Source organism: Humulus lupulus, chromosome 9 (assembly GCF_963169125.1).
Source record: "Humulus lupulus chromosome 9, drHumLupu1.1, whole genome shotgun sequence".
Taxonomy (NCBI): Eukaryota; Viridiplantae; Streptophyta; class Magnoliopsida; order Rosales; family Cannabaceae; genus Humulus; species Humulus lupulus.
The window spans coordinates 30244709-30257103 of record NC_084801.1 but is presented as its reverse complement, the minus strand read 5'-3'; positions in this window follow the sequence as shown (position 1 = coordinate 30257103).

The window sequence follows — 12395 nt, the reverse complement described above, 5'->3', positions numbered from 1 at the left end:
CAGCTTAAACTGAGTGATGAGCTCAAGGCAACAAAAGCAAAGGTGGAGGCAGGAGCTGAGGAGCTAAAGGCCAAGTCTTCCGAGCTTGAAAAGCTGAATGCCCTGTTCGCGGAGCTTGAAAAGGAAAATGTCCGGGTCAAGGAGACCAATGCCAAGCTTGAAGAAGAGAAGGCCGTCACTTTCGAGATCATGGAGGGTGAAAAGACTCGTCTTCTCGAAGAGTTTAAGGAGAAGAAGGACCGGGCAGTCGACATGGCCATGTACAGAATCTGGGCCAACAATGTTGACCTCAACACTAGCTTCTTAGGCCCTCTTGAAGCGAAGCTTGTGGCCCAATGGCAGGCTCGGATGGATGATGAGGAGACTTCTCGAGATGAGGTGGAGGGAGCCAGGGAGGATGCTGACGCTGAGAAGGCTAAGGAAGATGCTGAGAAGGCGAATGCTCCTCCTTCTTAATACTTGCCTCGGGGCTGCATCCCTCTGAATATTTTGTAATAGCCTTTTTTGTTTGATTTATTTTTTATGCCCATAAAGCCAAGACAATTCTATACTTCGTAAAAGAGCTGCCTTTATATGATATTTGAGATACCATTTTTTCTTTTTATTTTAATATATATGCTTTACATTTCTTGGGCTGAAATGTTTTGCACAATTTATATTAAAGTGTCATATATGCTTGTTTATTCATACAAACATAGTTTGGATTAAGCTCGAGGTTCAGTTCATTCATGCACAGTTTGCTCGAATTATCCGCTTCCAATCTCGTTATTTGTCAAGGTCGGATATTACTTTTATCATGCACCTGAAAGTGCTTATATGGCTTGTAATGCAAATGGTTTAGTTATATCTTACTTTTTTAGTTACTTTTTCTCGTCCTCGGTTAGCTCCCCGAGGTTATGAGGTCGAAACTATTGTTTTGCAAGATACTCCAGCCTCGATCTCGACTTAACACGAAGTGGGTTATGCTCCAACTTACTGTCGATTAGTTTTAGTTGTTTGTTCCAAACCTATTAAGGTCGTGTTAGGTTTGTAATCCATACACTTATATTCTTATCTCTTGATAATTTGATTATGGTCAAACTTTCTTATCTCGCGCATTTGGTTACGTCCAAACACTTGTATGTTTACGATAGTTTGGTTATATCCAAACTATCTCAGCTCGCGCATTTGGTTATGTCCAAACGATTGTATGTTTTTTATATATGCTTTTTATTTTTTCAAGCTGATGGTATATGTACCACTAATGCCCCCTTAATATCATATGAATGCGACCATAGGTTATTAAATTAAGAGAGATTGCAAAAAATACAACATATTAAAACGAAATCAAAATTTATTTAATAAACCCAAAAATAGAAAAACAGTACAGACAAACAAGCATGGTTATAGGCGACATCCTTCCTAAATTATTTATAGTAAGGTTGTAGGTGCTCGCCATTCCATGCTCGTGGTACCAGACTTCCATCCAATCTTTCCAACTTGTACACGCTGGGTCGGATGACTGATTCTATCTGATAGGGTCCTTCCCAATTTGGACCGAGCATGCCAGCTGCTGGATCCCGCGTTGCCAAGAATACACGCCTCAGCACCAAATCTCCTACGCCGAATTTTCTATGTCGAACTCTTTTGTTGAAGTATCGGGTAGCTCGTTGTTGGTATGCAGCATTTTTTAATTGAGCTTCATTCCTTCTTTCTTCGATCAGGTCCAGAGTTTCTTCAAGCTGAGAGTGGTTCGAGGTTTGATCATAAGCGAGGGCTCAAATTGTGGGAATTTCGACCTCGATTGGCAACATAGCCTCGCAACCGTACACCAGAGAGAATGGGGTATGTCCTATTGATGTACAGGTTGTGGTCCTATATGCCCATAGGACTTGGGAAAATTCTTCGGGCCATCTTCCTTTAGCTTCTTCCAACTTTTTCTTTAGCGAACTCTTTAGGGTCTTGTTTACAACTTTGACCTCGCCATTCGCCTGGGGATGGGCCACTGATGAGAAGCTCTTTATTATCCCATTTTTATCGCAAAAGTTGGTAAACAGATCGCTGTCGAACTGGGTACCATTATCGAATACAATCTTCCTTGGCATCCCATATCGGCAGATGATGTTCTTCACCACGAAGTCAAGGACTTTCTTTGAGGTTATTGTTGCCAAAGGTTCAGCCTCAGTCCACTTCTTGAAGTAATCTACGGCGACCACTGTGTATTTTGCTTCACCCTTGCCAGTCGGAAGGGAGCCTATGAGGTCGATTCCCCATACCGCAAATGGCCACGAGGAGGTCATCATAGTTAGCTCGGATGGTGGAGCTCGAGGAATTGTGGCAAACCGTTGGCACTTATCACACCTCTTGACGTAGTCGAATGAGTCTGATTTGATGGTAGGCCAGAAGTATCCCTGACGTATGATCTTCTTGGAAAGGCTATGCCCCAAGTATGGTCTCCACAGAACCCTTCATGAATTTCTTCCATGATTTTCTTAGCTTCGGGTGGGGTCATGCATCGGAGTAGCGGCATGGAATATCCTCTCCTATACAGCTTTCCATCTACAATGGTATACCTAGGGATTTGGTACATCAACTTTCGAGCCTTGGCCCATTCTTCCGGGAGAACGTCGGTCTCGAGGTACTCAACTATCGGAGTCATCCAGGTTGGCTCGGAATTGATCATACAAACATCCTCTTGTTCTGGCTCGTTAATACTGGGTGTCTCAAGATGTTCTATTGGCACAATATTCAGTTCGTCATTCTCGGAAGAGGTAGCAAGCCTGGCTAAGGCGTCTGCGTTCGAGTTCTGTTCTCAGGGGACCTGTTCTATCGCATAGAACTTGAACTGCTCCAGTGCTGACTTCACTTTTTCTAAGTATGTCGCCATCCTCATACCACGAGCCTGATATTCTCCTAAAATTTGTTTAACCACTAGCTGGGAGTCGCTGTAGCAATGTATTGCTGTGGCTTTGAGCTCCGTGGCTATGCAAAGTCCCACCAGTAGAGCCTCGTACTCGGCCTCGTTATTCGACGTGTCGAAGTCAAATCTTAAGGCAAAGTGAAATCGGCTTCTTGCAGGGGTGATCAAATTACTCCTGCTCCCGATCCATTTTCATTAGAGGACCCCTCAACATAAAGTTTCCACAACTCGCGGGCCGGGGTTATAACTTCATTGTTGGCCACGCCTGTACACTCCACTATGAAGTCTGCCAAGGCCTGCCCCCTAATGGTTGTCCTTGGATGATAAGTGATCTCGAATTGTCTGAGTTCAACGACCCATTTGTGTAGTTGACCTGAAGCTTCTGCCTTGGACAAGACTTGTCTTAGTGGTTGATCAGTAAGTACATGGATGGGGTGCGCCTGAAAATAGGGTCGGAGCTTTCGAGATGAGTGAATTAGGCCGAGAGCTAACTTCTCCATCAAGGGATATCTTGATTCTGCCCCCAGTAATCTTTTGCTGACGTAATACACGAGCCTTTGCACTTTTTCTTCTTCCCGCACGAGTACCGCGCTTATGACGTGCTCGGTCGTAGCGAGGTACAGGTACAGAACTTCTCCCGTAACGGGTTTTGACAAGATGGGGGGTTCTGCAAGGTGCTTCTTGAGCTCTTGAAAGGCCAACTCACACTCCTGCGTCCATTCAAATTTCTTTCCTCCCCTCAAAAGGTTGAAAAATGGAAGACAACGGTCTGTAGATTTTGAGATAAACCTACTTAATGCCGCCATCCTGGCAGTCAAACTTTAGACATCCTTATGTTTTTGAGGTGAAGGCATGTCGATCAGAGCTTGGATTTTGTCTGGATTAGCTTCTATTCCTCGAGCATTTATAATGAAACCCAGGAATTTTCCTGAAGATACTTTGAAAGAGCACTTCTGAGGGTTAAGTTTCATGTTATATCTCCGTAACACGACAAAGCATTCTTCGAGGTCATCCACATGGTTATTGTTAAGTTGAGATTTAACTAACATATCTTCAACATAAACTTCCATGTTATTCCCTATTTGTTCGGAGAACATCATGTTCACGAGCCGCTGGTAAGTGGCTCCAGCATTCTTGAGCCCGAATGGCATGACGTTATAACAATATAGTCCTTTGTCAGTTATGAATCTCGTATGCTCTTGGTCGAGGGAATGCATGGAAATCTAGTTATATCCAGAATAGGCATCCATAAATGACATGAGTCCATGCCCTGCCGTGGCATCCATGAGCTGATCGATCCGCGGTAAAGGGAAGCAGTCCTTAGGACAGGCGTTATTGAGGTCCGAGTAGTCAATGCAGGTTCGCCACGTCCCGTTAGGCTTCAGGACCAGCACTGGGTTGGCTACCCAATCGGGGTAAAATGCATCCATGATGAATTGATTTGCTTTTAACCTGTCTACTTCCTCTTTAAGGGCCTTCTTCCTATCGTCATCTAGTAGTCTTCACTTTTGCTGCTTCGGCGGGAAGCTTTTGTCAATATTTAACGCGTGGCTAACTACATTTGGACTTATCCCTATCATGTCCAAATGTGACCATGCGAAGACATCCTGGTTCTTCTTCAAAAAGCAAATTAATTGCTATTTGATTTCTTTGTGGAGGTTTTTCCCGACCTTTACCGTTTTCGGGGGGTCTGATTCTTCGAGCCTGATTTCTTCGAGCTCTTCCAATGGTTCGAGATCAGCTTTTTCCTCCACTCTTTGATCGATCTCTTCATCTATATCCAAGACTGTCCCATCCTTAGTTTGAATAACGACGAGAGTTTGTGCGCTCGCCTACTTCTTTCCTCTTATGGAAATGCTATAGCATTCCCTTCCGGCTAACTGGTCTCCCTTCAGCGTCCCAATGCCACTAGAAGTCGGGAACTTGATGGCCAAATGCCTTACAGACGAGACTACCCCCAACCCTACTAGGGTGGGTCTCCCGAGCAACACATTGTAGGCCAATGGCAGGTCCACTACTACAAACTCCATCATCTTGGTTGCTGAGACTGGGTAGTCTCCCAAGGTCACAGGGAGTTCAATGGATCCCATACAGGCAATCCCTTCTCCTGAAAAACTATACAGCGTCGTTGCACAAGCTTTTAGGTCATGAAGCGTGAGTCCCATCTTTTCTAAGGTGGCCTTATAGAGAATGTTCACTGAGCTCCCATTATCAATGAGAACTCGGTGAACCCTCTTGTTTGCGAGCTGGAGAGTGATGACTAGTGGGTCGTTGTGAGGAAAGTGAACATGGGGCGCATCGTCCTCAGTAAAGGTTATAGGCTGAGATTCAACCTTTTTGTACTTTGCAGCTCTGGGTTCGGGTTCATAAGGGGACCCGTCCCCAGTTTTCATATCGTTCACGTATCGCTTCTGGGCGTTCTTGCCCGATCCTGCGAGGTTAGGCCCGCCCGAGATGGTTACCACATCTTCTTCATTAATCGGAGGGGGTCTCTCTTTTCCTTAGCTCGGGAATTGTTGTTTTGAGCAGGCGGCAGCGCAGCTGTCCTCTGGCTGGTAGAAGCCTGATTATTGTTCTGGTTCCTGACATACTGCCTGAAGTATCCTCTCAAGATCAATCCTTCGATCTCGTCCTTCAGTTGCCTACATTCATCAGTAGTGTGCCCAGTATCTCTATGAAATCTACAGTATTTACTGGAGTCTCTCTTGGACTTTTGATTTCTCATGGGGTCTGGATGCCTGAAAGGGACCTGGTTTTCATTAGCCAGGTAAATATTCTCCCGAGACTCGTTGAGCTCAGTGTACACCTTGTACACGAAGAAGTATCTTTCCCCTTTCTTCTTCTTTCCCCCTTCTGCCTTGGGGTTACTTCCTTCATTCTTCTTTCTTTTGGAAGGATTTTCGGCAGGGGGCTTCGAGGCTGACGGGTGCGCCGAGGTCGAGGCAGAGTTTACGTTTATCGTTGTAGTTATGGGTTGAGAAGTCATATTCAGTGTTGACCTCACCTCTTCTACATTGACAAACCTATGAGCTCGTCAATTAAACTCGGTTAAGGACCTCACAGGCTTCCTCTGCATATCTTCCCAGAGGGGACTTCCTGGCATTACCCCGGCTTGGACGACCATTAAATGACCATTTTCGTCTACATCTCGAGCTCGGGTGACTTCCAGATTGAATCTTGTAAGGTAGCTCTTCAACATTTCATTTGGTTGTTGCTGGACGTTGGTCAGGGTCGATGCCTCGGGTCTTACCCCGATCATAGCTCTAAACTACTTCTTGAAATCTTTCGACAAATGATCCCAAGAAGTGATTGAATGTCTCTTATATTTTTCGAACCAGTTTTTCGCTGGTCCTGTAAGCGATGCTGGAAATAACATGCATCTGAGCTCGTAACCCACATTACTTGCTCTCATTATAGTGTTAAATGTACTCAAATGACTATACGAGTCTAATTTCCCTTCAAAAGGTGGGACATGAAGAATCCAAAACCCTTGAGGAAATGGAGTGTTGGAAATGTGGGGAGCGAATGGTTCGAGCTTCTCATCAGAATCTTCGTCCCAATTCTAACCTTGCTCATTGTGTAAGAGCCTAAATGCTCTTTCCAGTTGGTCAATTATATCCTGAACTGGGTCCACAGGGGGTCTCGCCTGAAATTGGTTATCATTGATCATAATTCCAGGCTCGCGCCTTCGCAGGGGATCCTTGCGCCCATTTAGGCGATCTCTCAGATATGGGTTCGAGGGATTATCACTACCCCGATTCTGATTCAGGTGTTCCCGCAAGTCAGGGTGGTTCCTTTGGCTCCCGTATTTCTACGTCCTTGATCATACATACTGACTGATCTGGTGTCCCCTGAGTCGTCACTGGCGAGGCTCATCGCATGATTGTTTCGAGATTGATTCCTTTCAGGCTGCCTTGTCTCTGCAGTGCGAGACCGAGACATTTGGCTTCTCGTAGGCTGGGCGCCTCTCCGTTCGCTAGCCACTTCTCCATTCCCCTGCTTCCGTCCATCCCGCCTTTCCCTATCACCCTGAGTTGGTTGTGTGTTCCTCCGAGGTGGTGAGAGATATCTTATTGGTGATGGAGGGAACCGTATGGGTGACGGTGGCTGCCACCCATTTCGGGGTCTGGATGGTCCCGAGTTCGCCTGTGCCGGCTCGGTAACATTCTGCCTGTTACCAGGATTCTGAGTTCGAGCCTCTGCAGGGGCTCGGTTATTCCCAGTTTCAGCTGGTAACTCAGCAGTTGAGTTAACCGGAGCTCTAGCCCGGGTGTTTCTTCGGGGCCTCAAGAGATCAGGTTTCTCTGCCGGTGGCGGAGGTTGCTCCGTTCTCTTGTGGCAGCGTTTTTGCGAGGTCGCCCACGAGGCCTGCGGGGAGGAACATGAACGTCCCACGGAGGTGGGGCTTGGTTCTGAGGCGGAGGTTGAGGCTGAGCAGCCTGCGCCTCTATAGCTAACCTGGCCAGCTCCTCGTTCTGCTTTTTGGCCTCAGCCAACTGTTTTCTTAACTGTCAATTTTCGAGTTCCACAATGGGGACATACCTCTCGGGATTATAATACATGTCCTCATCGTCCCTGGGATTCGGAGGTGCCGGAGGTCCTCGAGAATCGGAGGACTCACTTCTTTCTTCTGGTTCTGGATTCATCATTGGCTACTTCCCAAGGCGTCGTGGATAGATTTCTTCAGGAACATTCTGATCATTTGCGGCCATAGCTAATCAGGGATTGTACTGCTTAAGGCTCTCAATGAAAGCACCAAACTGTTGACGTCGTTTTTCGTCAACTTAAAATGTAGAGCAATTAAACAATAAGAACTATGGCACAGACGAATAATATGGTAGAACAACCAGAATTTTACGTGGTTCAGCAGTTAACTTTGCCTAATCCACGAGTTTATTTTATTAAGACTTGGAGTCTATTTTATGAATTCTCCAGAATTTTTCTCAGTATATCAAAAGATCTGTCCTCTACAAATGTTCATGAACTCTCTATTTATAGAGAGTTTTCAGAGTTCATTGCCACATATTTCGGGAAGATACTTCTGATTATTAATTAAAATAATGATATTAAATACTGTAACTCCTATATACAAGGAAATGTCCCCTGAAGACCAGGGGGCGAATAACAGACTTGTTAATATCCCTTTAATGTTGGGATGTTACAACAATAAATATCTTTAAATGCATGGAACGCGTTACATCAGATGACCCATTAAATCTTTCGAAGTCGGCAATCAGCATCATGTCGGTCCAGGTCTATAGATAAGTTACGAACTAGCGGCCTTACTCCAAGACCAGCTCGGAGCGAGTAGATACCATCGAGGCTATTACATTCCGAGCTTGTACTCTTGCTACGCTCGGGCTACTTGATCCGAAGACACCCGACAACAGATATACCCTGATGCTAAGTTCTTCGAGCTCAGAAAGAACTTCGAGGTTAAATGTCTTCGAGGTTGCCATCTTGATTGGAGGGTTCGACATCTAGGCCACGAACATGCATTTTAGATATCTGGAGCTCATACTTGACGAGTCCAGCTTTCGAGGTCACAATCTCGGGTCTCGAAATCTGGGTGTAACAATTTTTGACTTTTTAATTATTTATTATATAACGAACACAATCATAAAAAAAAATTGGGGTCAACATGCATCCATATGTCTATACAAGGAACATATTGTTTAGGTAGTGCGAAAAAGACTATTTACACACAATCTCTTCCCAATAAAATTTAAAAATATAAATTTTTTAATCATTACAAAAACTACAAAAGCGCAATTATGTATATATATCAAATGCCCGACAAAAGAAAAAAGTATATATATTAAATGAATATATTAAAAAATTAATGATCGTTAGAGTTTAAATAACTATCAAATAGGTAGGTGTATATATTGAGCGAGTAAATGTCATCCATTGTTTCATTGTCCTTCGTAAATGTGCATGTATTCATCTATATTACAATTTTTTTTTCTTGTCTTGGATTATTCTTTTTAAATTTTACTGATGAGAAAGTGTGCATATTTGTGAGAAAATGCCTGAACACAATCCAAATGAGAAAATTATATAGTTACATTAGGGTACTCAGGATCCAAATCAATCAATTCAATTACTTTGAATAAATTCAAACCAATCCAACTATATAAAAAATTAGATATCAAAGTATAATTGGATTTGATTCGTAAAGTTTGATAATAAATATATCATATTAGTTATAAATATATTTAATCTTTTTTTTATAATTTGTAGCACTTTGGAGATGTTATTATTGTTGTTTTTATGTTATGTTATTATAACACTTTAGTTATTAGTTTTGAGACATTAATAATAAAAATTTAATAGACTTAATGTTGTAAACTTATCACTACAAAAAAACAATGTTTTAGCTACTAAATATTTGGTAGAAAATAATGTCTTTTGGGTAGCTAATACATGTTTTGCCACAAAAAATTTTTGGTAGCTAGTTCGTAGCTAATTCTCCGTCGCTAATAATTTTTTGCTACCACAAACTTTAGTGGCTAAAATTATTTATTTGCTACTAATTTTTTAGTGGCAAAAATATAGTTTCTAGTAGCAAAATAATTATGTTTTGGGAATGCTAAAATAGTAGCAAAATACTTTCAATTTAGTAGCAAATAAATATTTTAATTTAAAATCCAATAAAAATATTTTACAACCAAACCAAAATTATTATAAATTATTTAATTTTTTATTTTTCTAATTTATTATTTATAGTTATTTTATTATTGTAACATTGAAAAGAAAAGAACATTAAAAAAATATCAAAAATATTTTTTGTAGAATTAAATATTTATGAACATGTACACATAATTTAATAATACTCATCAATCTACAAAAAATTAAGTTCACCTATATATTCTAAGAGGAGTGCTAATAAAACTCTTTATTGCACTCTTTTTACAATCTTCTTCATCCATGCATGATATGTGTATATTATTCAATTTTTTATATTTTATTAAATCATTAGTGGAATCCACATGTCAAAGAGAGTGTAATGAGAGTGTATTTAACATTTCTCATATTCTAATCTCTATTCTCTTGTATACATATGCCAAAAGTTCAGTCTAATTATCTAGATTGGGGATTGTCGAAGAACTACACAAAAATACCCATTTTGTGTCAGTCAAATGTGTCAGTCAACGTAGTTGACTGACGCCGTTGACTGAGAATTAACATTTGTGGCAATTAGGAACTGCCACAAATAAAATGGTATTTGCGTCAGTTACAACACTGACAATGTTAGTGGGGACCGTTTGGGTCAGGTAGAAACAGACACTGTTAACAACATCATTAGCATCAGTGGGGCACTAACACTAACGCCCCTTCCCAGTATAATTCCAGCTTTCGTCCCCAAGAGCCTTATTCGCCACTATAAGAAAAAAGGTTATTTGCAGTGAGTTTATTTGCGGCAATTATGGTTTCCGCCGCAAATAAAAATAGTATGAGTTAAGGGTAATATTAGCGGACATATGACGTTATTTGCGGCGAATATTTTCGCCGCAAATAATGAAAAAGTGGTAAATAATATTGGAGGGAAAATCTCGCGGTCTTTATTCAGCAATTAATTGCGGCGGTATTATTATTATTTGCAGGGAATTATTTCGCCGCAAATACATTTAGGGTTTCTAAATGAGTTATTGAAACGACGTTGTGTGCCTTATTTGCGGCGTTAATTCCTTAGTTATTTGCGGCGAATAAGTTTGCCGCAAATAATGGGTTGCATAAACAAAACCGCCCCCTTCTTCTTCCTCATTTCTGAAACTTCTCTCTCTGTCTGAGTGCCCCACGACCGCCCCAGCCACCGCCCCCACCACCTCATCCACCGTGGAGTACCCCCATGACCGCCCCAGCCACCCACCCCACCTCCTCCTCCTCTCTCTCACTCTCTCTCTGTAAAAAATTTGGGTTCTCCACCCCGACCCCATTCCGGTGACCACGAGACAGTAACAACAACCACTAGAAATTTTGCGAATATATTTTTAGTTTTTAAATTTTGTTTTGTATGTTTCTCTCTCTAACTCTCACTTTTCTCTGTATTGGCATAATCGGCACCACCCACCACCACCAACAGCTCCGCCTACGACCACCAGCAGCAGCAGCTCCGCCTATGACCACCACCACCACCACCGGCTTTGCCTATGACCACCACCACCGGCTTTGCCTATGACCACCACCACCATTGGTGTCCACTGTAGCATTGCACAAAGGTATATTTTTTTTAAAATTTCTTGTGTTTTTTTAATTGTTAAGTTTAATTAAAATAAAGAATATTAGTTATATTGTAATTAGGTTGTGAGAAATTTTTGTGGCAATAGTATTTTAATGTTGTTAAATGATAAATATAATTAGAGTCGCAAAATGAAATAATGAATTAGATTATAAATTTTTGTTGTTGTTAAAGTTAGAACACATGTATAAGTTTGATTTGTTTATTGTTGATTTGAATGTTTTATATGTTAATTATGTTTTTGTTAGTGCATGTTAGATTTTTTTTATATATATATGGTATGTTCTGTGACTATTTTTGGACTGTTCTGTGACTGTTATTAACAAGTTTTAAATTTTGGGATATATTAGAATATAGTCATTATGCTGCCGAAATTTTGGTAGGTTTAGAAAATTTAAAAATATAAATTAATTACTTTAATTTATATTTAATAAAATTGTAACAAAAAAATAATAATAAGATTAAATTGTAGGTAATACAAATTTGACTACAAAAAAAAAATATATCTTATTTATATTATTAGTTAAATTATACATTGAAAAATATAATTAATTTTTTTAATTCATAATTAATAAAATTTAACATTAACAAATAAAATTAACACTAAACATTTTTATTACAAAAACCATTATTAAAGATTAATACAATTGAACATCAATTAATAAAATAACTAATTTATTTTATAATCAATATATAATTAGACTTTAACAAATAAAATAAGTAACAAAATTAAACTATAGGTAGTAAATTTGGACTATCAAAATAATAATAAACTTGTTTTGCTTTTCTTTGTTGATAAGACTTTTTTTATAACTAATTCATAAATGTCATAAAACTTAATAAATCATAAGACATCATAAGACCATTTTTTATTTGTCTTGATTTTCTTTGGTAGTAAGATTTTATTACCAAAGATAGAATAGAACGGCTATTATCACATAGTGATAATTTTTTTAATTATTTGTAATCACTAAGTACCTTAAACCCGTTCGGAGATGCTGAGTCAGTATACCTTTCCGACTTATCAATGACTTTTTTATTTGCATGGATAGTTTGGGTATGTACTCTTAATATGAAACAATATTAATTATGATTTATTCGTGTATTGTAGATGCCGATCGATAAGAGTTGGGCGTTTTTGAGAAATCGTAATAGTGATGAGTATTGGAACGGTCTCCAAGTCTTTATGAATTTGGCAAAGCAACACAAAGACTGTGACAAAAATATTAGATGTCCATGTCTGAAATGCCTAAA